The sequence below is a fragment of the Mytilus galloprovincialis genome, chromosome 11 (assembly GCF_965363235.1).
Source record: "Mytilus galloprovincialis chromosome 11, xbMytGall1.hap1.1, whole genome shotgun sequence".
Classification (NCBI taxonomy): domain Eukaryota; kingdom Metazoa; phylum Mollusca; class Bivalvia; order Mytilida; family Mytilidae; genus Mytilus; species Mytilus galloprovincialis.
Window position 1 is genome coordinate 7,918,291 of NC_134848.1, and position 23,879 is coordinate 7,942,169.

General features: G+C 32.5%; 1 pseudogene; it reads right to left on the reverse strand.

Moving 5' to 3' along the window:
* Positions 1-19,051, reverse strand: part of LOC143052019 (uncharacterized) — a 445,702-nt pseudogene extending 426,651 nt beyond the window's left edge.
* Between the last annotated feature and the right edge of the window lie 4,828 nt (positions 19,052-23,879).

A 23,879-nucleotide genomic window follows, 5' to 3' on the forward strand; every position in this document is an offset into this window, starting at 1 on the left:
TTTACACAAATATTTTGAAAAATACAACTTTTGACTTTTTTTTCCCTTTTAACAGATTTGTTTTAATATACATTGATCCCATTTTCTGTTAATCTGTAATAATTTGGAATTTTTTTAATCAAGTTCAACACATACACATCTTTTTTTTAATTCATATACATGATATAAACCCTAGCATAACATAAATGACATATATAAATATTTGCCTATAAACACATGAAACATAATAAATATCTAAATAGTTTCAGAAGAAATTGAAATATTCTTTTAGACATCCAGTAGTATTTTAAAAGATAAATTTCCATAAACAATAAAGTTGGTAGTCTTATAATTCATGTAATTGTCCTCTATCAAAATTGTCATTTTCAACATTGATGTCTCTCATTTACTGAAGAAACTGCCGAAATATTACCAAAAGTCAAATATATACATAAAAAACTTAAAAGGTATTCAAATGTTATGTTGGTCACTTTGATGGTGCCAAACTGGTTACATTTTCATGTGTGTTTTTCTTTTAGCTCAGTCACCTGAAAAAAATTTAAGGAACAGTTAAGCTATACATTTATACATCAGTTTTTTGCTTGAAAATGTTTTAAATTAATTATATTAAATAAGATGAATTTGAATATTATATATACATGTATTCAAGTACACATATTTGAAGTTTAATATAATTTTTTAGAGGATTTTACTTTCAGGACTTCATATACATTTGTAGTGTCAGATTAAAACCCTTCTTGCATATCTGGAGTACATGGTCTCATTAATTTTTGTCTGTGTGTTATCTGTGTTAATTTTTTTCTTAAATTAAGGTGACACGGGTCATGTAATAATTGTTTAACAGTTCAATTGTTATGCCTTCTTATTATGATTTGCATTATGTACATGTATGTACTGATGTATAATGTCTAGTATATATACTGGATTCAAGATTCAACACACTTTATCTTATATGTTACTCTATTTAAATAAAGATAAACATGTGAAAATTGTACTTTAAGAGATACTGGTACTCACTTTTGAATTTTCATATAAATGCAGTAGGTTTACTTCAAAATCAAGTGGATCCATTTCTCTAATTATAGGCTCCTCTACATGTAAGTCTGTCAGCTGATGTATCTTTTATCTGTTTAAAGAAATAAAAGCTTATCAGGTTATCAATTATTCTTTGAATTGTATTTAATATCAAATTAGTTATTTTATTATCCTAAGAACCGGTGGAAAATATATAATGATCTGCTAGCATCTAATTACCATATTAAAACATAGAAAACTTATTCAACCTTTCAAAGTTACAAGACTTTTTTGTATGATTAATTCTATTTTTAAATGGACAGGTTAATGAACAAAATGATCTAAATGAACAATTTAGAACAGAAAGGTAAATTGTGATTTATTTATTACTTTACAAGTTTACTTGATATATTTGAGTCAAACTAACCTTATATGCTCACCATGATCATACATGTACATGTACACTAATGTATCTGTAAATACTAATGACATGAATGACAAGATCTCAAAATAAGCTATTTTTTTTATTTTTCAGTTTTGTACTAAATGTTATAAGTTTGAAATCCTTGTATCATGTATCAGAGTATTTCACTGATGAGTCTTATGTAGACGAAACGCGCGTCTGGCGTATAAAATTATAATCCTGGTACTTTTGATAACTATTTACACCACTGGGTCGATGCCACTGCTGGTGGACGTTTCGTCCCCGAGGGTATCACCAGCCCAGTAGTTTAACTGTTTATTATGCCCAAATAGCTAAAAACAGTACTGAGTGACCTTAACCATCCCGCGACTGATGTCTTTATGTAGAACGCGCTTCTGGCGTACTAAATTATAATACTTTTATAACTACTGATACCAAATATTGTAATTCATATAAAATTTATTAATAGCGGGTACTTCATATTTGACGTAATATTATAGATAGTAAAGAATACATCTACTCGTCGACAGTATTTGTAACAGGAGCTAAAGGTGATGTTCGGTTCCAACTACTCACTGACCATACCTGTACTTATCTCTCAGATGGTTTTTTAACTTTAAAAACGAAGATTTTACGTAGTTCTTTTATTTTTATAGTCGTTTAAAAAGCTCTCCAGGGCTCATTTTGTGACTGTTAATATGTAAACATATGCCAACTCTTAATAAAATATACTTACTTACTACTTACCTTAAATTCTAAATTTTTTTAGCTGTAATCTCTGTCCTGCCTTTTTATTTTTCACTCTGTTCGGTCCTGCCTTTTTTTTTTTTTTTAGTTTATCCCGACTTTTTTTTTACCTAATTTGTCGTCCGGACTTTTTTTGCAAGTGTCCCATCCTGCCTTTTTTTTTTACTCAAAACTCCCATCCTGCCTATTTTTTTCAAATTTCATTCTAGCTCACTCATAAAAATCAAATGGTAGCTCCCTAATTAAAGATTGGTTCTGGTAGCTCCCTAATTAAAGATTGGCTCAAATATTCTAACGGCAGAGAAGGGACAGGCAGGAAGTGGAGGCAGATAAAAGAAAGCAGGCACAACAGCAAACAGAACAGGCAGCAGTTTACAATTAAGTTATCAGATCATATCTATTTAACTGGGCTTGTACGCGGGTACGTTAAGGCAGTGTTTTTTTTTTATCATTTTCCCCAGTAGTTTTAACCAAGCGCAGATAACTCTTTTTTCCTTATTATTATTCATGACGTCATCAAATATATATCGGCGTCGCCATGTTACATTTGTTAGTAGCACTTATTGAGATGCCCAATGATTAATTGTTGGTTGCTTAACGTCCAGTGGCAAATATTTCATGCATTTGAATACATAAGAAGGCCACAAGCAAATCATTGCCCGCTATACTCATACAAAGAAGCGTGCTGAATATTTGAAGGCACCAAAAAAATATCCGAAATATCCCAGGTTTAAATTTATTTATTAATGAAATGCACATTTATACCTCTGGGGGTTGAAGGCATATACAAACAATACAATACAATATACACAATAGAAAAATTAACATATTAAATATCATATATAAAGTGATAAACAGTAATATTTAAATGGTGTCGGAATATATGTAAATTCACATTTTTAATAGTCAATTCTACTTTGTTCGTTCGACAAAAGAATTAAAATCAAAGCACCAAGGGTGCTAAAGGCAGTTAATCAAAAACATAAAGGCAACCTTGGCCACGTTCAGATGAATAGTGTAAAGAATTAGTCAAAATATTTATCTCGGGCATTGTTCTCAGCTATTTCTAAAGTACCAAATAATGCTTGTGAACAGTAATGTTTATGTTATGTAATCCTTCCACTTTCAAAGGTTATTTCCAATTTATATTTATAAAGATTCAATGTCTGATATTATACACATACACTGTCCTATGTTAGGGGAGAGTTTTGTGCCAGTTAAAATGTTTATGTACCTGTCTACATTAGAAAATGCCTGTACCAAGTCAGGAATGTGACAGTTGTTGTCTATTCGTTTGATGTACTTTTTGGACTTCTGATTTTGGATTTTCCTTTTTGAATTTTCCTCGGAGTTCAGTATTTTTGTGTTTTAACTTTTTACACTACTATAGCCAGTCTCCCGCCACGGCCAGGCTGGGAGACTGGAGAGGCAAAAGCTCACATTAAATCTTTACCGATACAGAGGGATATATGTCTTCCGTTTTACACCATAACCCATGGTGATGCTCCTACTAAAGGAGGAAGATACAAGACATACATACTATGAATGACAAAACTATTTTATTCAATTATACTACTTTTTTGTTAAGTCTGTTGTTTATAATATACATTTAAAGTGAAACTGTACTTATATATCCCGTCATACTTTGAGCCACATAATTATTTTATTTATTATTATTTCTTTAAGTTAAGTCTGGTTTTTTTGTTGTTGTTATATCTACTTTACGTGACTCTGCATGTATGTATACCGTTATACTTTAAACGACAAAATTATTTTTATGTCTCCCTGTGCGAATTTCAAACGCGCAATTTTACACCAGTACAGACAGTAGACTATATTAAATAATACTGAAGACCTTCTATCCTTTACGAGTAGACTTTTCAGAGATAAATTAAGTCGTATAAGAAAAGCAAAATGAGTATGTTAAATTTGTTGTATGCCTTCTTGTGCTTCGTTGTTACATTTGTTGTTTTTATAGTGACATTAAGATGATAACACATTATAGAATGCTGTACCCCTAGTTTTGACATTTTACTCCTTGAGTAAGTTTGTTTTGTTCATACATTGTTGACAATATAATGAAATTTGACGCGGCTGTCATACAAGTGAGAGGTTTAGCTAGCTTTAAAACCAGGTTCAATCCACCATTTTCTTCATTAGAAAATGCCTGTACCAAGTCAGGAATATGACAGTTGTTATCCATTCGTTTGATGTGTTTGGACTTTTGATTTTCTATTTTGAATTATCCTCGAAGTTCAGTATTTTTGTGTTTATACTATATAACAGTCAAAATATAGGCTTATTTTACATTACATACATTTTTCGATTTATGATTTAAATTCAAATTAATACTTCCTCAATGGGTAGTTAAAAATTTCAAATGCCATAGACAATTCCAATTAGCAACTATTTGGTACCATGCGGACGTGGCAATCCCTAATATGTTTGCGATTTTCGTTGGGATATACCTGGATAGACATTTATTTTATGTTCGTCACATAGGTAAAATAAAATATTTGTCGTTTATAGTATGGAGAGGCGCAATTATACTGATATTACGTAAGAAAAAAAATATAGTTTAATCTCCGACGATTATACAGGATATAACCAAAGGCATGGTCAAACACGTAACACCATTGAAGGTACAATCTTAATGGTTCAACTTTAAAAACGGACAAATATGGCTGCATTTACATGTCAAAAATTACTCTGGAGTACAAAAATTACACTGGAGTACAGACTTTATACTTGTAAAGTTGGAAAAGTTTTAATGCCTGGCATTCACTATAAAATATATTAAATTTCAATGCATTTTGTGTTTCAGAAAGATAAAATTTTCTTTGGATTTTGATGTGCATGATCTTCCTGTTTTAAACATCTGTCCTTCCGAACGTGAACAGCGTTTCTAGCGTAAGGACTGTTTGACTCTCTTATACAGCCCGCATCCAACATTTCACTTACATGTTCTCTTACCTCATCTACCAATGCTGTTTGAATACGACTGTTAGCTTGTCTAAGAGGTTTGTCATCTGATAACTCACCCCAAGGGTGACTGGGGTATAGAAATATGGTTGTAAAAGGTCTATTGTCTCAGTGAGTAAGTATAAAACCGTCTTCTGATATTTTGTAATGAAAGTAAACACACATGTACATGCATACATCAAATATTGTTGACCCTTCATTTTCAGAAACAAATTAGAAGTTTATCAAAAAATGTATACCATATCATGCATATTGGTCATATTAATTTTATGAATATAAAAATAAAGTTAATCAATTCATATTCTACCAAATCTAATGAATCTTGAATATAAAAAAGAAGATGTGGTACGATAGCCAATAAGACAACTATCCACAAAAAACCAAAATGACACAAACATTAACAACTTGAAGATTTCTCATGTAATATGTACAAATATTTCAGTCTTTTTATTTTTTATTTATAAAAACATGCACAAGATAACTTTTTCATGTGCAACTCTTTTTATTACATCAGATCCAATTTCAATAGTATTTATTAAAATAAATGTATAACTTAAGCATTTACAATATTATCCCATCTATACATATTGATTATTGGTTAGTTTTCATATACTTACTTTCATTCTCCATGGGAACTGTATCCCTTTGTCTAACAGGTCTGGAACTTGCAGATTTTTGATCCAGGTACGACTGGATTTGTATTTGATTGGTGACATTGATCTTGAAGGAAGTCTTCTAGATGATGATAGAACGGCCCTGCAGGGTGGAGATCTAGACCTCTCCCTACGATGACTTATTGATCTCCTTGAAGATCCATTACTCCTTCTTGAAGATATAGACCTTTTTGATGATCGGGACTGTCTAGATGATCTGGATCTCTTTGAAGATCGGGACAGCCTTGAAGATCGGGACTGTCTTAATGATCTTGATTTGCCTGAACGGCATGAAGACGTTGGGGTATTGTTGATCTTGCCAGGCTCAATAGATGATTTTGCTCTTAATCTGCCAGAAGTCTTATTATATTTGGACAAAAATGAAGTCCTTTGAGAACTTGACAAGACATTCTTAATATCGACTCTTCATCACTGGAGACTTTCCCTATGAAAAAATGTTATATAAAATATCCTGATATATCTGGTTAAAAATATATAAACTTTCCAGGGTGAACCTGGTTCAATATATAGGGATGAATAATATATTTAAGTCCAGTTGCAATTAAAAACACAAATTCAGGACTCACATTATAATACGACATGAATATTGACCCTGTGATATTACTCTTAGTCAGAGCAGACTTTGTATAGCCTGATTTGTAATACTAGTAGTTGTGAACTTGTTTAATAAACGATATGAAAAAAAAATTTGTAGCATGTGGATTGAGTTTATGACACTCACTGCCTGTAATTTTTCAAACTTTGAATCAGTTTGATAAAAAAAACTTCGTGTTTATATATTTCCTTGTTTTCTCTCAGGAGTACTGGATGGTTATGATGGTGGTGGTGTTGGACCTCTTGGCGAGCATAAATATTTCACGAGTATGCAAAAAATGTCATATTGTGTTAATATTGCATAAAATGGACCAGCCATTAGTATAATGATATGCGACGTTCTGTTTTTAATTGCATTTCACAAAAGAGTTTGTTCAAAGAAACAGAAATAATTGTACCATATAATTGAGCCGTGGTGTAGTGGTTAGTGCATCGGACTACTTACACAAAGGTTCCTGGTTCGATTCCTGTTTGGGATGAAAATTTCAGGAACTCAATTTTCGGCTCTCCCTCGACACCATTTGCGAGTATGGTCTTGAGGAAACGATGATAGTCCGTCGGAAGGGGACGATAAATGGCTGACCCGTGTTAAGAGACAGTCATATCTCTTGCACGTTGAAGACACCCTTGTAGATTTTGAAAAAGAGTAGGCTAATGCCGCTACAAGGCAGAACTCGCACCCGCAAAGTGAAAAGGGATAAATATAAGTTGCAAAACTTGTTTCCCAATCCACTATAAATAAATATGTTTAAACTAACTTGTAGAAAGCTATAAAAGGCCCCGATAGGAAACATGTGGAGCAATTCAAACTAAACAACTTACACGTGTTAATTTACTATAAACAAATATGAAGGATCAAAACCAATAGAAAAATACTAATTCACAGGCCCTTGATGTTGACATGGAATGGGTACTTAAACAGAAATTAACAGAGTACTGTATATTGCAATATTTTAGATCTACAGTTTTAGGTTGCAATGGAAAAAAGCAACTTTAAAAAAAAGAAGTTATTTTTGATAATTACTGACGAGACAATGGTTTAGTTTAAAACATCCAAGCTGTGATGAAATACATTTATGAAATAATACACGTTTATAACCTTTTTGAAATGGTACGCAGCTACAGTTGCAAACTTTCCAGAGGTGCTATCCAGCCATTTGATTATTATCAGTCATACTATTATGTGATGGCTGTTCCTAAAACAATACAAGTTAAAAATGAACACAGAGAGGATCATAAAGATTGAATGGTCAATAAAAGGATACCATGCTTTTCGGATAAAGCCTCACTCACAAATTGAGATGTGTTGCCCGAGGAAGGAAATCCTTTCAGCCAATATGCAACAAAAGTAGTAATGCTACTGCTTCAAGAGATTTCTTCAGATCTTCACAATGTTTGAACCGACATGAGAGAAGAAAACCACTAACGGGGACAGCTTATGAAAGATATTGCAGGTTGTTCATGTTGTTGTTACTCTATTTCTAGTAGTTCATGTACTTTACCATGTTTACATTTACCTTGGTTAAAATTTTACTGACACCTGCTCATGATAATGTGTCCCCTAAACATGCTAAATGAGGTTAAGTTATATATTCTTTTAGTCATTTATATATAATAAACACTTTGCAAATTAAAATGGATTAACCAGTTTTTTATCAAAGCTTGGGTAGCTCAATATAGTCAGTCAGAACATCAGAAATCTCTTTTTTTTTGCACAGGAACACAAGTGGGGAGAGTTCCTGCAAATCTTTGCACAGCTTTCAGAAATATGATTTCTCGGAACACTATGAGATGCATTAAGTGTAAACATTTATCAAAAGTACCAGGATTATAATTTAGTACGCCAGACGCGCGTTTTGTCTACATAAGACTCATCAGTGACGCTCATTTCAAAATATTTATAAAGCAAAACACGTACAAAGTTGAAGAGCAAAAACATGGTAAATGAAGGAAGATTATAATATAAACAGCAAATTTGGTTCTTCAATCATAAATGAATATGACAATCACATTTATTCAGTACATAAAATACAAATTAAAATATAAAAAAGTTATATGACATCATTGTACAAATGTCTCTTTTGTGATCATGACATTACCAGACTACAACAAGTTAATTCAAGACAATGTGATATTTTATATGACAGGACTTTTACTCATTATGCTTAAAGTAAGATTAAAACATCATAAACAAGTTTTGCAATTATAACTACAAATATCAACATGATCAATGAAATATATATGAGATATGGAATATCACTAGGGTTGATGATGATGGGAACATACAAGACACAAATTGTAAACATTTAACATTGCAATTTGTAATAATTAACATCATGAATAGATGAAAAAAGCCTACACTATCTTGATGTACATAAAAAATGATTATTTGCTTTGATTCAGTGCCTTTCTTTCTTCCTCCTCCCTGTCCCCGACCTCTGCCCATGCCCCTTGTTTCAACTCTTTCTTTTAGATTAACCCTGTATTTCCTAAACCATATACGTTTTATTTATATCTAATATTCTGTCTTTGTTCAAAGCAATTGCATTTTCACCAGATACAAAAGCTTCTCCCAAATCATGCCTTTGGGATTCACTTAAGCATATACCTTTCAAAAATGACAACTGCTCTGGTGCTTTCGGGGGAGAGGGTTCTACAGCTTGTTTTTTAACAGTAGATTTGTTCAATTTCAGGAGCAATGATTCTCTTCTTGTCTCTATCATTCCGTCTTTAAAATCAAGAAGACTTTCATTTTCTTTTATTTTTTTGAAGAATTCGTCTGTACATGTGTAGTGGACCTCTCCATTTTCCCTTTTTATTAGGCAGAAGTAAGCTTATCTCTCTACCCCAACTGATGCATTTGTTTACTTGTCCAAAATTTTAAGATTTCGGTCAAAACGCTTCTTTTTTCTATCCTCTCTTTCCATCTGCGTGGGCGTACCATTTTGTTTGCTCATAAACTTGCCCCTTTGGTTTCTTTTTCTTCCTGTCAAACGACAAGAAGTTAAAAGTGTTATCATTCCATCAAAATTATTTTAAAAGTTTATATAAACAAATGATAAAATTGACAATACATATACTGGTCGAGGACCAGTTACCGTCATTTTTTGTCAGTATATTTCATTTATCTTCTGAACGTGAGAACATTTAAATCTTTCCTTTGACAAGGAAAGTGGTTACCAAAAATACCTTAATATTTCAATACACCTTATCGCTATTTAGTCCATTCCGGGAAAACAGTCATTTATACAACTTCCTGTTGTCACCGGCCGAAAAATGGAGGTCACCAGTAGTGAGCTGAGGGAGAAAAAAACTTTAGAAAGCGATCATCAAGAACATTTGATAGAGTATGATCCACTTTTTTCGAAATTAAAATTGAATTAAAAAAATATTTTGTTTGAAGTATTTACGGTAGTTTAAACAGGTCTCATTATAAAGTATCATGCATGATGAATTGTTTAAACAGGGTCCCAGATAGCTTGAACTGGATGAAAAAGTTGTGTAATTGTGTAATTTTAGGACTTATCCGGAATGGAATAAATAGCGATTAGGTGTATTGGTCAGTATTTAAAATTAACTAAATTTCTCAGAAATTTACTTTTAACGGCGTACGATTTCGTACGAGATTTGAAGATGCCGAGGACCAGTTACCGTCAACACCGAAATTGTTACAATTCTCTCTCAATGGTTGTCAGATGAGTTTAAACAAGGTCTCAAACTATTCTAACAAATTGTATAATATTGATTTTTACATTAAATGTTATGAATCAATTTGGAGATGAGCAAGTATTTGTTTATCGCTGAAGCGTCGTCTTCGTTACGCAGGAGTTGTCTCTCTTTGATTACCTCACCAAAGTGCCTCATTTTAATTTAGCGCCCTTTTCGATGAATTGTAAACCCCGGCGTTGAACAACATGGAAAGCATGGCTGGAAGTGGAATGAAGTTGACTGACCAACTATGAGGAGAAAAATTTGAAGACAGACGAATAAACAGTCAAGATTTTACTCAAAAAGACCGCACGTTTGGTGGTGATAGTCGAGATCGACTTGAAATCGGAACTTTCACTTTCAGCAAGGACGTATAACTAACATACGTCCTTGCTTTCAGACAGAGCCTCCAGTTTACATGCAGGTAATTTCACTGAAAAGTAGGTCAACATTTAATTGATAGGTGACAATCAGACATTTTTTTTCCATTTGTTATCAATGTAGGATCCAAAATTTTTCCTAAAAGGGGGATCCCCAAGGGTGACTGGGGTATAGAAATATGGTAACTTGGTCTTCTCCCAACCGGCAGTATAACGCCTGCCGAAGTGGGGCGTCCGTTTGGCTGTGCGGGATGTATCAAGTTCGCAGTCACGTCCGGTCAGAAGGGAACGTTAAATCCGATGCCTCGTGTAAAGAGAGTGCCACGCTCTTAGCACGTTAAGAACCCTTGCAATAACTCTTTGAGGGGTCCGTAGGTGGCCTGTTGGTCCGAGAACACAATTAATTCGTAGTGCATTTCTTTTAGAACATCAATGAAATTTTTACAGTGTGTTGTACTACTTTTGGGACAAATTATATCAAAATTATAGAAAATTCATCGCCTCTAACTCAAAATATGGACACTTTTGTGTTTAGGGTGTCTTGAAATCTTTTGACAGCTTCCGAAGTGCTAATTTTTAACCTTTTTCAGCTGGACCAAATCACTACTTTCCTGTAAAATTCTGCACCCAAATTTTTTTTACAGTGTAGTTTCACCCCCCTACTTACAATTTGAGGCATTAAACATGGAGAAATAAATTTGGAAGGGTATAAAAATTATTGGCAAGTAACCCACTGTTAACACTAGGGACTATATTCGTGAACAACGAAAATCAAGGGACGACAATTGTGGTCTCGGACCTGTTGCAAAGCAAAATGTCAGTCCCTATCTAATATACCCTCATTTTCTAGTGGCAGTCCAAATTTCCCCGACCATCATCCCAGTTTGCCTCTATTATATTAACCTACCCATTGTATTTATTGTGAACTTGTTCTCGTCCTGAATATGCATGAAATATTTGCCACTGGACGTTAAGCAACCAACAATCAATCATAACAATATTGCAGCGGTAAGTTAAGAACAGTATTAGATTTATATCAATATAATGCAATTTCGATCCCAAACTTTTAAAAATAAATTTCACAGGTCTTCAAATTCAGTATGCAACAGTCCGGAGAAATTTTAATTATTTCTTATTCTTCCATTGTTTCTATAATCTCCATGTCACTATCAAAGTGTAAAAATTCTTCCCTTATTAAAGGTGTCTTTACTCTGGTACTTCTATTGTCTACCATGTCTGCAGATGAATTAGAAGTACATGTAGCATACTGGTCGAATTTAGCAGTGATTTGTTGGTTAAACTGCTGCAGATTTCTTTTTTCCTCCTTTTTCTGTCTCTTCCTCTCTTTCCCCTTCTTTTTCAGTGTCTTATTTCTTTCTCTTTCTTTGCTTCCTTTATAACTTCAGCTTCTTCCTTCTTTCTAGCTCTTTCTGTTTTCCTTTCTTCTTTTTCTTCTGCCAACTTTACTGCTTCGTTACGCTTTGACCTCAGTTTCTGAAGCATTTCATTTCCCGTAATAACCCTCGCTTCTGTTATGATTTTGCTAGAAGTTTTTTTTTTTGCCAGAGATTGATTTGCTGGAGGTAACAAAACATCTGCTAAACTTCTTGGAATTAAGTTTTTTGTTACAAGCGGATTCTCAGCTGGTATGCTCATCTCTATTTCTTTAACATAAGAGATAGTGTTGCCACAACAGTGACACAGAATTGTTGATTCCTGGAGCTCTGTAAGAGAAAAAAAAATATTCATAGACATAACTAATTGAAAGTTTATCGTCAAACTCAAGATAGAATTTAACAAAAGATTAAAAAAACTCGAGAAGTTAATGGGCAAGCAATAATAACACTATTAAAACTATTTATTTGTTACTGTGTTTAATTTTTTTGTTTCATTATTTTTTTGTATATTAAGGCATACGATACATGCACCTTTAATTCGACTATTTACCGGATTTGTTATCACATAGGCAACACGATGGGTGCCACATGTGGAGCAGGATCTGCTTACCCTTTTGGAGCACCTGAGATCACCCCTAGTTTTTGTTGGGATTCGTGTTGTTTATTCTTTAATTTTATATGTTGTGTCATGTGTACTATTATTTGTCTATCATTTTTAGCCATGGCGTTGTCAGTTTGTTTTAGATTAATGAGTTTGACTGTCCCTTGGGTATCTTTCGTCCCTCTTTTTTAAATGGCTTTTTAGTCCAATCCTGGAAAAACAGTCATTTGTACAACTTCCTGTTTGGGTCAGGCCTCAGGTCATTAGTAGTGAGCTGAGGGAGGAATAACTTTAGAAAGCGATCCTTAAGAAACTTTGATAGGGTATGATCCACTATTTCGAAATTAAAATTGAAGAAAAAGAATATTTTGTTTGAAATATTTGCGGTAGGTTAATTAGGTCTCGTAAAAAAGTACCATGCATGGCGCATTGTTTAAAAAGGGTCCCAGATAGCTTCAACCATTTGTCAACTAGATGAAAACGTTGTGTAATTTTAGAATGGAATGAATAGTGATAAGGTGTATTTATAGCCTGTCCCAAGTCAAGAGCCTGCAATTGTTTGTTTAAGTGTAACATATTTGTTTTTCGTTTAAATTTTAGTTCACCTGGCCCAAAGGGCCAAGTGAGCTTTTCTCATCACTTGGCGTCGTCGTCGTAGTCCGACTTTTTCAAAATCTTCTCTGAAACTACTGAGCTAAATTTGGCCAAAATCATCATTGCGATATCTAGTTTAAAAAATGTTTCCCATTTAGTTATGACAATAAAATTTTATGAGTAGCACCATTTTTGCAAGGTCTGTCGGGATTTGGGAAACAAACAATATTTTATTTCAGGCCTTATATAACAAATCAAATGAAAAAAATAGTTTCTAATGATTACCATTACTGGTGATTGTTGTTGTATCTACATCTGTAGTTTCTTTAATGGTCTTTTCAGATTTGTTGAAGTCAGCTGGCGCAAGTTGGGAATTTGGAATTATGGATCTGTCTACAGGATACATTCCAGATTTCCTGAAAGACTCTTTGACCCGTGCTAGTGATATAGTGATATCCTCATGTGTGTTCATATCTGCTGTTTAAGTATCACATGCTTTAAATCTGCTGCTTTAGCATCATGTGTGTTCCGTGCTTAGAATGTGTGTTTTTAGATGCAGATACATTTGGTAAGACTGGTTGTCTCATAAACATGACAAAGAAAGGTGAGTATTTGGTGTAGTGGTGCTTCGATGTTCTGTAATGAAAAAGGGCTTCCTCCAAAAAAAAAATCCCAATCTTCTCCATGTTTATCAATCATTTTATTAAGCATGTTTTTCAAAGTTTGATTGAACTTCTACATATGGCAACCTAATTTAGTAGTACACACTAATGTTATATTAAGAATTTAATTCATATATATTATTATATAAATTGAGTTATGCCATCATGCGAATGACGAAACATTAAACTGGGAAGTATATAAAGGCGATCTTATGACAGAGATACATGTAGTATAGATAAGTGACATAACATGCTCACACTATTTAGAAATAAATTGAAGTATAAAAAGTCAAAAGGAAATCTAGGTCTATGTTAATCATCAGAGCATTAACAAAGTTTTTAACTAAGTCAAGATGATGTAAAAAAAAAAACTCACGTTGATCATGTAACAACTGCTCTCTAAAATCTAAAGTTGGACACACAAAATACAGATGGCTTTAGCAGAGCTTGTAAGTTGTTACTTGAGGTGGTCAATGTGGCAATAATTGAAAAGGAATGTTTTCAGATTGATTGGTTTTACCCTAACTGGGAAGCTGATTATTTGCAAATATTAATATAACTGGACAAAATTAATAGTCAGGCTTTACAAGTTTAATGTATCTGAGGGTTCTACTAGGGCTTACCTTATTGAAACACACAACATTATTATCCCATAGTTATCTTCCCTAAAAAAAATATCCATTTACAATTTTTTTTTAGGAAATTCAAATAAAAGAAAACATATATTGAAATATGGATTAATGACACTTATCATTTGGTAGTAATTTTACACTTTGTTTTCAAAATATGTGTTGTTTATAGGTTATTGTTAAAAGTTTTTCTTTTTCAATTATTTCTTAGACTGAAGACTTAAAGGGGGAATAATTCATGAGTTTGAAAGATTTTTTTCTTTTATAGTTATTATCTATGAGGGATTAATATAATTCAATTATCCTTTGAGTATTTCATTCATCTGTCAAGATAGATCAAACCATTTCAAAACTTTCAATTTCAGATTGACAACTTTTTTATTAGAATCTGCTGTTGAATAACCAGTACACATAAGCAAAGATTGTATAAAGATATGTACACCTGTTATCATAGGCAGTATTTTAGCATTTCATTGGTCAATAATTATTGCTTTTTTTGTATCTTTTTTTGTTTAAATCTTGCTTTAAAATTTACATGCTTAGTATAATTCTTTATATACATGTAGTTATACTTTCTAGTCAGCTTGTTATGGATTGCCATGCCTTTGTAATTGTTTGCATGTTACTGATTTTGCTTTATACATGTACATGTTATATGCTATTATAGTATTTCATATGAACTTTCAGGAGGGTTATTTAAAAAAAAAATTGCTTAAAATGAAACAGCAAATTTGGTTATATTCACACAATTGCTTAAAATGAAACAGCAAATTTGGTTATATTCACACATCCAATCAGATTTTGAATTGTCATGGTTACTAACAGTATCGTAAAAGAGTCGTATGAAAAAGTTAATGGGAATGGAAAAAAGTTATATTCAGTGTTGTGTGAAATGGCAATGTAAAAAACAGATAATGTTAACATCAAAGTTTTGTAAAATTGTGTGAAAACATTGGTTCACTACAAGAAAGGATTGAGAAATGCCAGATAATATGAAAGTTATAATAACTTAGTGCAGGCTGAATTTAGATTCCCTTAATCTAGACCAAAGCTAATTAAAATGAAATCAGACACCTCATAGAGTTTTAAATGGGAAAAAATCATAAAACATTTGCAGTACAATATTGTGCAATTGAAAACTAAAATTGCTAATTAAAATACATCAAGTTGCCCAAAAAGGTGCAGCTTCAGACTAATTGAAAAACAGACATTACAGAGAAGATTTTGAAATTAAACCAATTGCATTATACAGTTTCAAGAAAGAAGAGAAATTTGAAAACATTTTCAACACCAAAACTAACTTTAGGTCAAAAGAAAAAAGATAACAATACAATCATCACTTGTTTAAGAAAACATCTGTTTTTTTTCAAAAGAAACAAACAAACCTGTAACAGAACTAAGGCAATTCATTTCTCTTCCAAACTTACATTCTAATTGTATCATTTTAGATGGAATGTTCATTATCAATTCCCAACCTTTAGGTCATCACCAAAATTTTGAATCATATTCAGATTTTTTATCTAAAAGATTGGTTATAAATTTTCAGCGTCACTATGCAGCAGATGAAGTCCGTTATATTTGACCACCTTTCTCGTCATAGTTCATGTCCAAAAGATATTGAAAGAAGTAGAAGAGACAACAAAATAATTAATATATCTTCATTTGTTTCCATCTCTGATGAATCTCCTATGTGGAGCAGGAGCTGCTAACCCTTCCGGAGCACCTGAGATCACCCCTAGTTTTTTGGCGAGGTTCGTGTTGTTTACTCTTTAGTTTTCTATGTTGTGTCATGTGTACTATTGTTTTTCTAGCCTTGGTGTTGTCAGTTTGTTTTGGATTTATGAGTTTGACTGTCCCTTTGGTATCTTTCGTCCCTCTTTTTTTTCTATACCAACCAATTGGAATGAATTTGTTGGCAATCGCCAAAACAAACGTTCACTCGGTAATTATTTATACTATGCAGAACTTGATTATTTCAGATGTAGTAAAGGATGGCAATTTGGCAGAAACATGACAGATACGGCGGTCAAAGTTTATAATGGAAAATATTTTTTACTGCCGAAGCACCAACTGGCATAGCTCTTGGGGGTTAAATTCTCCCTCGCCATACTCTTCCGAATTTAAAACATTTCTTTACTAAATCCTTGGTATAATAAATAAAACAAAACCCTAGATATAGGTTCAGTTGCTCGCAGTAACTTCGTTTTTCTTTTCTAGTAAGCAATGTTAAATAACATTATAAACCAACATATTATAAATACAAACACATTTGTCCAATACATTTAAATGGACTGAAATTCAACAATTCATAATCATATTTATGTACACATTCCATAATGGAGGAGTACTATATTATCTTTATGAACATTTCATTCACTTCCTTGAAAATATAAAATCTGAAGGCAATACCAATACATTGAATATGCTAATGAAAGACGTGTTGAGAAATTTGAAAAACAGTATACCCCCTTCTTTAAAGCGGGGGTATAATGAAAGGTAGGGACAGTGCACAAGAGATTTAAGATTTTAATTGCTTTACCAAATCAGACTTGCTTGATATTTTCGTGGTGCCGTCATCGTAAAAAAGAGAAAGTGTAAGGCGACCTACAGATTGCGACAGCACAATTTCTATTCGTACATCATATCTCTACAGTTTGCACGTCTAAATATAAGTTCTTGAATTATATGATCTGAAATTATTCGCCCAGATTGACATTCATGGGACTGAATTTCAATGTGCGTATGGTTATGCGTTTACTTTTCTGCATTGGCTAGAGGTAAAGGGGTAGGGTTGAGATCTCATAAACATATATAACCCCGCCGCAATTTTGCGCCTGTCCAAAGTCAGGAGTCTCTGGCCTTTTTGGTCTTGTATGATTTTTAATTTTTATATTCTTGTGTATAGATGAATTTGATATTATTAATTGCTAAAGGTATGAAATATCATATAAATGTTGATTATTTAACATTTAATGGAAAAACAAATGCTAAAATTTAATTGTAAAGTATTCTATTAAATGCAAAATATGTGCAGTGTTTAACTTTTACGGATTAATGTTTACTAAACTTTATTTGAAATCGTTAAAATAAGGTATAACAACAATGTATATAATAACAGGAATTATATCATGGATGTTCTTTTACCATTCAAACTTTACAAATTCGATTTTTCTGTCAAGTAAACAAATGTACTTCAAAGCCTATTTTACAAAAATTGAACTATCAATACTGTGGTTTTTAGACTGTATAGTCTGATTGCCGTTTAACTCCTTAATTAAGCGACTTTTCCTTCCTCGGCCACCAGATAAGATGTTAGAGCAGATACACCACTTAAAATTGTATGTTATTCAAGATTCCGAAAGATCGTGACCACTTTAAGTTGTAGATCCAAATCATAAAACCTGTTTGTTGATTTCGAAAACCTACGGCATTGAATATTGGTTGAAATATTATCTTTTTCACATATCCTTGAAATAGGAGCAAGTTGATTAATGTGATGTTCTGTAAAATTCTACGAAAACCACTGTTTATATTCGTTGGTTGTTTTCACATGGTCAGCCTGTTAGTTGTATATCTGTCGAAAGCCCATGATACAGCTTGTGGGCCTGATAATACTCACTACCAACTCCTAAAACACTTGCCAGATTCCTCACTAGAAGCTCTCTTGCAGCTCATGAATATCATCTGGGAATCTGGTGATTTACCATCAATCTGGAAGCTTGCAACCGTCGTGCCTATTCCTAAACCAAGTAAAGATCATACGGGTCCTATTAATTATCGACCAATTGCTCTTGCCAGTTGTGTCTGTAAAACACTCAACGAATGGTCAATGATCGCCTTGTTTGGTTCTTGGAATCCAATGGGCTATTAGCCAATATCCAGTGTGGATTCCGACAGGGCCGCAGTACTCTTGATCATCTTGTTCGATTCGAATCATTTGTCCGTAATGGTTTTGCAAAAAATGAACATGTGGTGGCTGTCTTTTGCGACCTTGAGAAGGCCTATGATACTGCATGGAAATATGGTATTTTCAAAGATCTATTTGATATGGGGTTGAAAGGCCTACTGTATGGGTGATTGACATGTCAAAGAATATATATACTAGAATACAAATTTACCGAGTCAAAACTTTTCAGAATCTACAGATAATGGAAGATAGGTCTCGTCCATATTCCAAATTTGTTCTGGACTATTCATAAGTTGATGCTTTAAAAGTGTTTCTTTTAAAGCATCAAAATATGACCCAACATTTTCTTGGTTCATTTGTTTATGGCGGATTGCTGCTGTTGCCTCGGGTTTTCGGAGGGATAATGTGCCCGGAAACCTCTTCTTGTGGAGTCTCCACCACTTGTCTGATGGGATCTTGTTCTTAAAGTTTATCCCTCTTTTCTGAGCTAGCTGTCCAGCATATCTGAGGTAGGTTTTTTTCCCCAAACCCAATACCTAGGGATGCCCTCTTTTCGGCATATTCCACTAGTTTTCCCTCGTCCTCTTTCTTAAACGTTGGTTTTTTCCCATCTTCGGCATCTATGTCAATTCTGCCTGACACTCGGTCAGCCAGAGTTGATTTGGGTATATTAAACATTTCAGCAGCTTTCCTTATGGAGATGTTGTTATTTGTAATTTCCCTGAAGGCCTCCCGCATAACATCTTTTGTCCAAACTTTTTTTTTCTACTAGGCATTACTGAAAGAAAAGTAATTTTTGTAAATGTTCTACATTGCAATCTTTGCACAAGAAAGCAACGTTCATTTTCTGTTGGGGTCCAGTGCGGTATTTATATACCTCCACTCTTGATTTAGCCTTCAGATAGCAATGTCCCTCTATCAACTTTGCTTTAAAAAGCGGGGCAATAATGGAGGCGTCCCCTCTTCTCAGGTATGCCAGTGTAGTTTAGATTATTTGGAAATTGAGGGGGAGATTAATGAACTGGCAGACATAGAGATCTTTGTACAATTTGATCATTTGAAGTAGCTTTAGTTGATTGTGTTTTTAAGATAATCAAGAATGTACATATGTTAACAAAAAATATTCTCCCCATTTACATTTTCCACATATTTCTCCTCTAAATGTATTAAATTATATTAAAAAAAGGGTTACCTCCCTTTGACATAGTGGTTTTGATTAGCTGTGTTCCCCATGTTGAGTAGTAGAACAAGTGGTAAATAAGCACTTTTCTAGTATAATTTTAACACTCAAATAATCTGACCGCATGAAGGTATTCATTTATTTTTACATAAGGCATTGCGTTTCTTTATCTAAAGTATATACAAGACAACTTTTCATGATTACACGTCCTTCATCTATGAAACAAGTGTTGAAATGTTTGTAATTAGATTTTTATGTTAAATAATTGCTTTAAAATATTCTAAATTGTTACTTCATTCTCCCAAATGTATACTAATACCACCCAACCGTTAACAAGGACAATTTTTGTCACATACAACAGATACATGTATACTAATACCACCCAACCGTTACAAGGACAATTTTTGTCACATACAACAGATACATGTATACTAATACCACCCAACCGTTAACAAGGATAATTTTTGTCACATACAACAGATACATGTATACTAAAACCACCCAACCGTTAACAAGGACAATTTTGGTCACATACAACAGATACACGTATACTAATACCACCCAACCGTTAACAAGGACAATTTTTGTCACATACAACAGATACATGTATACTAATACCATCCAACCGTTACAAGGACAATTTTTGTCACATACAACAGATACATGTATACTAATACCACCCAACCGTTAACAAGGACATTTTTTGTCACATACAACAGATACATGTATACTAAAACCACCCAACCGTTAACAAGGACAATTTTTGTCACATACAACAGATACATGTATACTAATACCACCCAACCGTTACAAGGACAATTTTTGTCACATACAACAGATACATGTATACTAAAACCACCCAACCGTTAACAAGGACAATTTTTGTCACATACAACAGATACATGTATACTAATACCACCCAACCGTTACAAGGACAATTTTTGTCACATACAACAGATACATGTATACTAATACCACCCAACCGTTAACAAGGACAATTTTTGTCACATACAACAGATACATGTATACTAAAACCACCCAACCGTTAACAAGGACAATTTTTGTCACATACAACAGATACATGTATACTAATACCACCCAACCGTTAACAAGGACAAATTTTATCACATAGAACAGATACATGTATACCAATACCACCCAACCGTTAACAAGGACAATTTTTGTCACATAGAATATACATGTATACTAATACCACCCAACTGTTTCAATGACAATTTGCTACATATGATTTTACATTTTACAGAATGTTGCAGAGGAAGCTAACACCATTGAGACAGTTAAGGTAACTTATGTTAACAGATGATTTATATGTATATGCCGCCCGTCCCCCTATATGTTGACAGTGTCAAATCATTTCCCTTGTCCATTCATCATGTACATACAAATGTGTTTCCGTTAATCAATTTAGTTTGCCTCAACCAAATGTTTTGAAACTTATATACAATGCTAAATACCTTAAAACACAGATAAAGTTCGATACACGTTGAATCAATTTGTGCCTTCGTTATGTTCATGTCATAGTTATAAGTGGTTATGATCTTCAATAAGTCTCATGTTATGGAACTTCTAAACATTATGAATTGTATGCTTATTTTTATATGTTAAGCTTTATGATCATGTTAAAGTCACTTACATGTACTGTAAATTTATAAATGAAAATACAATATATGTTTTGTTTATTTTTTGTCTACTTAATATAGGCTATTCAACCAAGGCGCCTGAAGAGGAGAGTAGAGAGACAATACGAACTTATTGTTTAGAGGATATACACTATTTGTCTATAATTTTTGTATATATATATCTTCTTTTGAACAGAAGAACTTTATCAACGATTTAAACTTTGTTTTATTTTAAGCATTAAGTGATTAACTTAAAAATAAAAACAATGATTTATTAATTGTTAATTTTATATCCCCAGTATATGAGCATGAGTCATTAAATTGTCTATATATTCTTGTAATTTGCATTTCATTCATCTTTGCTTCATTTTTTCTCTTATTTTAGGCCAAGAATTGGTATGAAGATGGCAGTTCACATCCTAATTTTGCAATGTTTTATTTGCAGAGAGGTGAAATTGTGACAGAAGGTATGACGGATGATAAATATAAAAAAAGAACGGATATGGATAAATGCAACAAAGACATACAGACTCACTAACTGCAATACAATAAGAAATTTGGGAAACACATGAGGGAACTAACAGACAAACAACCTGGATGGTCCTTAACATAACAAAATCAATCAAGCCAAAGGTCACATCAAAATGTCCAAGTATTTAATTTAAAACTAATAGGTTTTATAAGACACGAATTCACCAATGGCAAATAAAAACTAATATGTATTATTCAAACATTATATTTATACAAGTCAAACACTTTAACAATTTAATCTACATTTAAAATATATTACAGTACCAATTCACATGGCAGGATTTATAAAAGATCCAGTAGTTCTTAAAAAGTTTAAGAAGATGGCACTGAAAAGAACAGTCAATTTTCATACTGCCTCAGATATATATATATATTATACTTGGCACTTACGTTATATTGTTATAATAATTCTTTATTGCAAAAAACATGAAACCCTAACGGGTTAAAATGCAAACATAGTACATTGTATACACAAGTGACAAGAAACATAACTATACATGATAAATGTTTTTAAAAAGTGAAGTTGATATTAATAACATATATATATATATATAGATGTATATAATAATTGACCAATGTGGACCTTATTTTCGCAATTTCATAGATTGCTTTATATAGTCTACAACACTAGACAAAATATCTTTATTGGGATCTAGAATAGTTTTAAGTTTAGAGTTTGAGTCAAGCTGGTTAAAATTAGGATAATGGGTTTTAATTGCATTTATAAGGGAATGTGTTAGATTACTGTTAATTTGACAATGAAGGAAAAAGTGTTCCTCATCATCTAAAATTTTACAAACTTTGCACAGTCTGTGTTCTCTTTGAATTTTTTTATAACGTCCTAATTCAATTTCCAAATTATGATCACTTACACGTAATTTTGTTAAAAGCTGACGACTATTAAAATTGTTTAGATTGTGCAGGGAGTCCTCAAATTTAATTTCATTTTTAAGTTTACTATAAAGATAAAGTTTTGAACTGTTATCAATATTTGAAAGTTTTTGAAGAGTGATATTATTATAATTTTCCTTCAATATACATTTAAAAGTTTTTTTGAGTGATTTTATAAGTTTAAAAGGTTTATCAAAATCAACATATTGTTCTTCATCAATATTAAATTCTTTTAAAATATGCTTGGCATAAGTGTACCAAGTATATATTCCATCTTCAGACATAGACTTATTTACTGCAAAGGCTTCTTTAACAAGAGGGTTTATTTCATGGCAGTTTATTCTACAAAAATATAATAAAACTTGAGTTTTAATAAAAGAGTCAAGTGGAAATCGTCCTAACTCAGACTTTGCAGCTATATTACATGAGGTTTTTTTAATTCCAAGTACAGTTTTACAAAATTTATGATGCACTTTCTCAAAGCTGAATCTATCTGTCAATGATAAAATATCACAGTTAGTTCCATGCAAAGTGGCTCTTATTATGGCTCTATAAATTGAGTAATAATCTTCCATAAACCAGATCTCGCTATTATATAAAATTATGGGTTTAATTAGTGAATCAAATAATTTACATGATAAATCAACAGGGACATGATGAAAATTAGACATATATTTTTTTAGTGAAATTTTACCTATAAAACTTTTTTATATTTAAATGGTTTCTCTGCCTGTGGGAGAACACTCTATCTGAAAAATCATTACTGACAGCTATTTGTTCTTCACAGACGTAGCAGTTAAATTTCAACCCAAATTTTTTGGAAAAATATTGACATCTCAAAACTTGAGGACTTTTGAGGGATTGTAAGAAAAATTTACTTATACAAGTAAATTTTTGAGAAAACTTCGGGGAGATTATTTAAACATTATTTATTTACTTATATGTGTATAGTTTTTGTTTACTTCTTCAAGTAAATAAAAATAACTTGTGCAAGTAGTACACCTGACTGATATACATGTAGATGATATTGACTTTACCTTTGTTCAGTGCATATCATGAATAAACCTTTGTGATGTGAATATATTGTTCCAAGACTTAACCATCCCGGTTAATGTTTTAAATCCTTGAGTTTAATAAATTTCACATCTTTTGTGTTAGCCTGAATACTTTTTACTTATTCATTTGTTATTACAGCTTGCATTAAATAATGCTTTGCAGCTCAGACATAACTTTTTTTTAATTTAATTTAGTTATTTTCCCAATTTTATTTTAATAAGTCAATATTCAGATTACTTTTAAACTTGCATTTTTGTATCCAAAATAA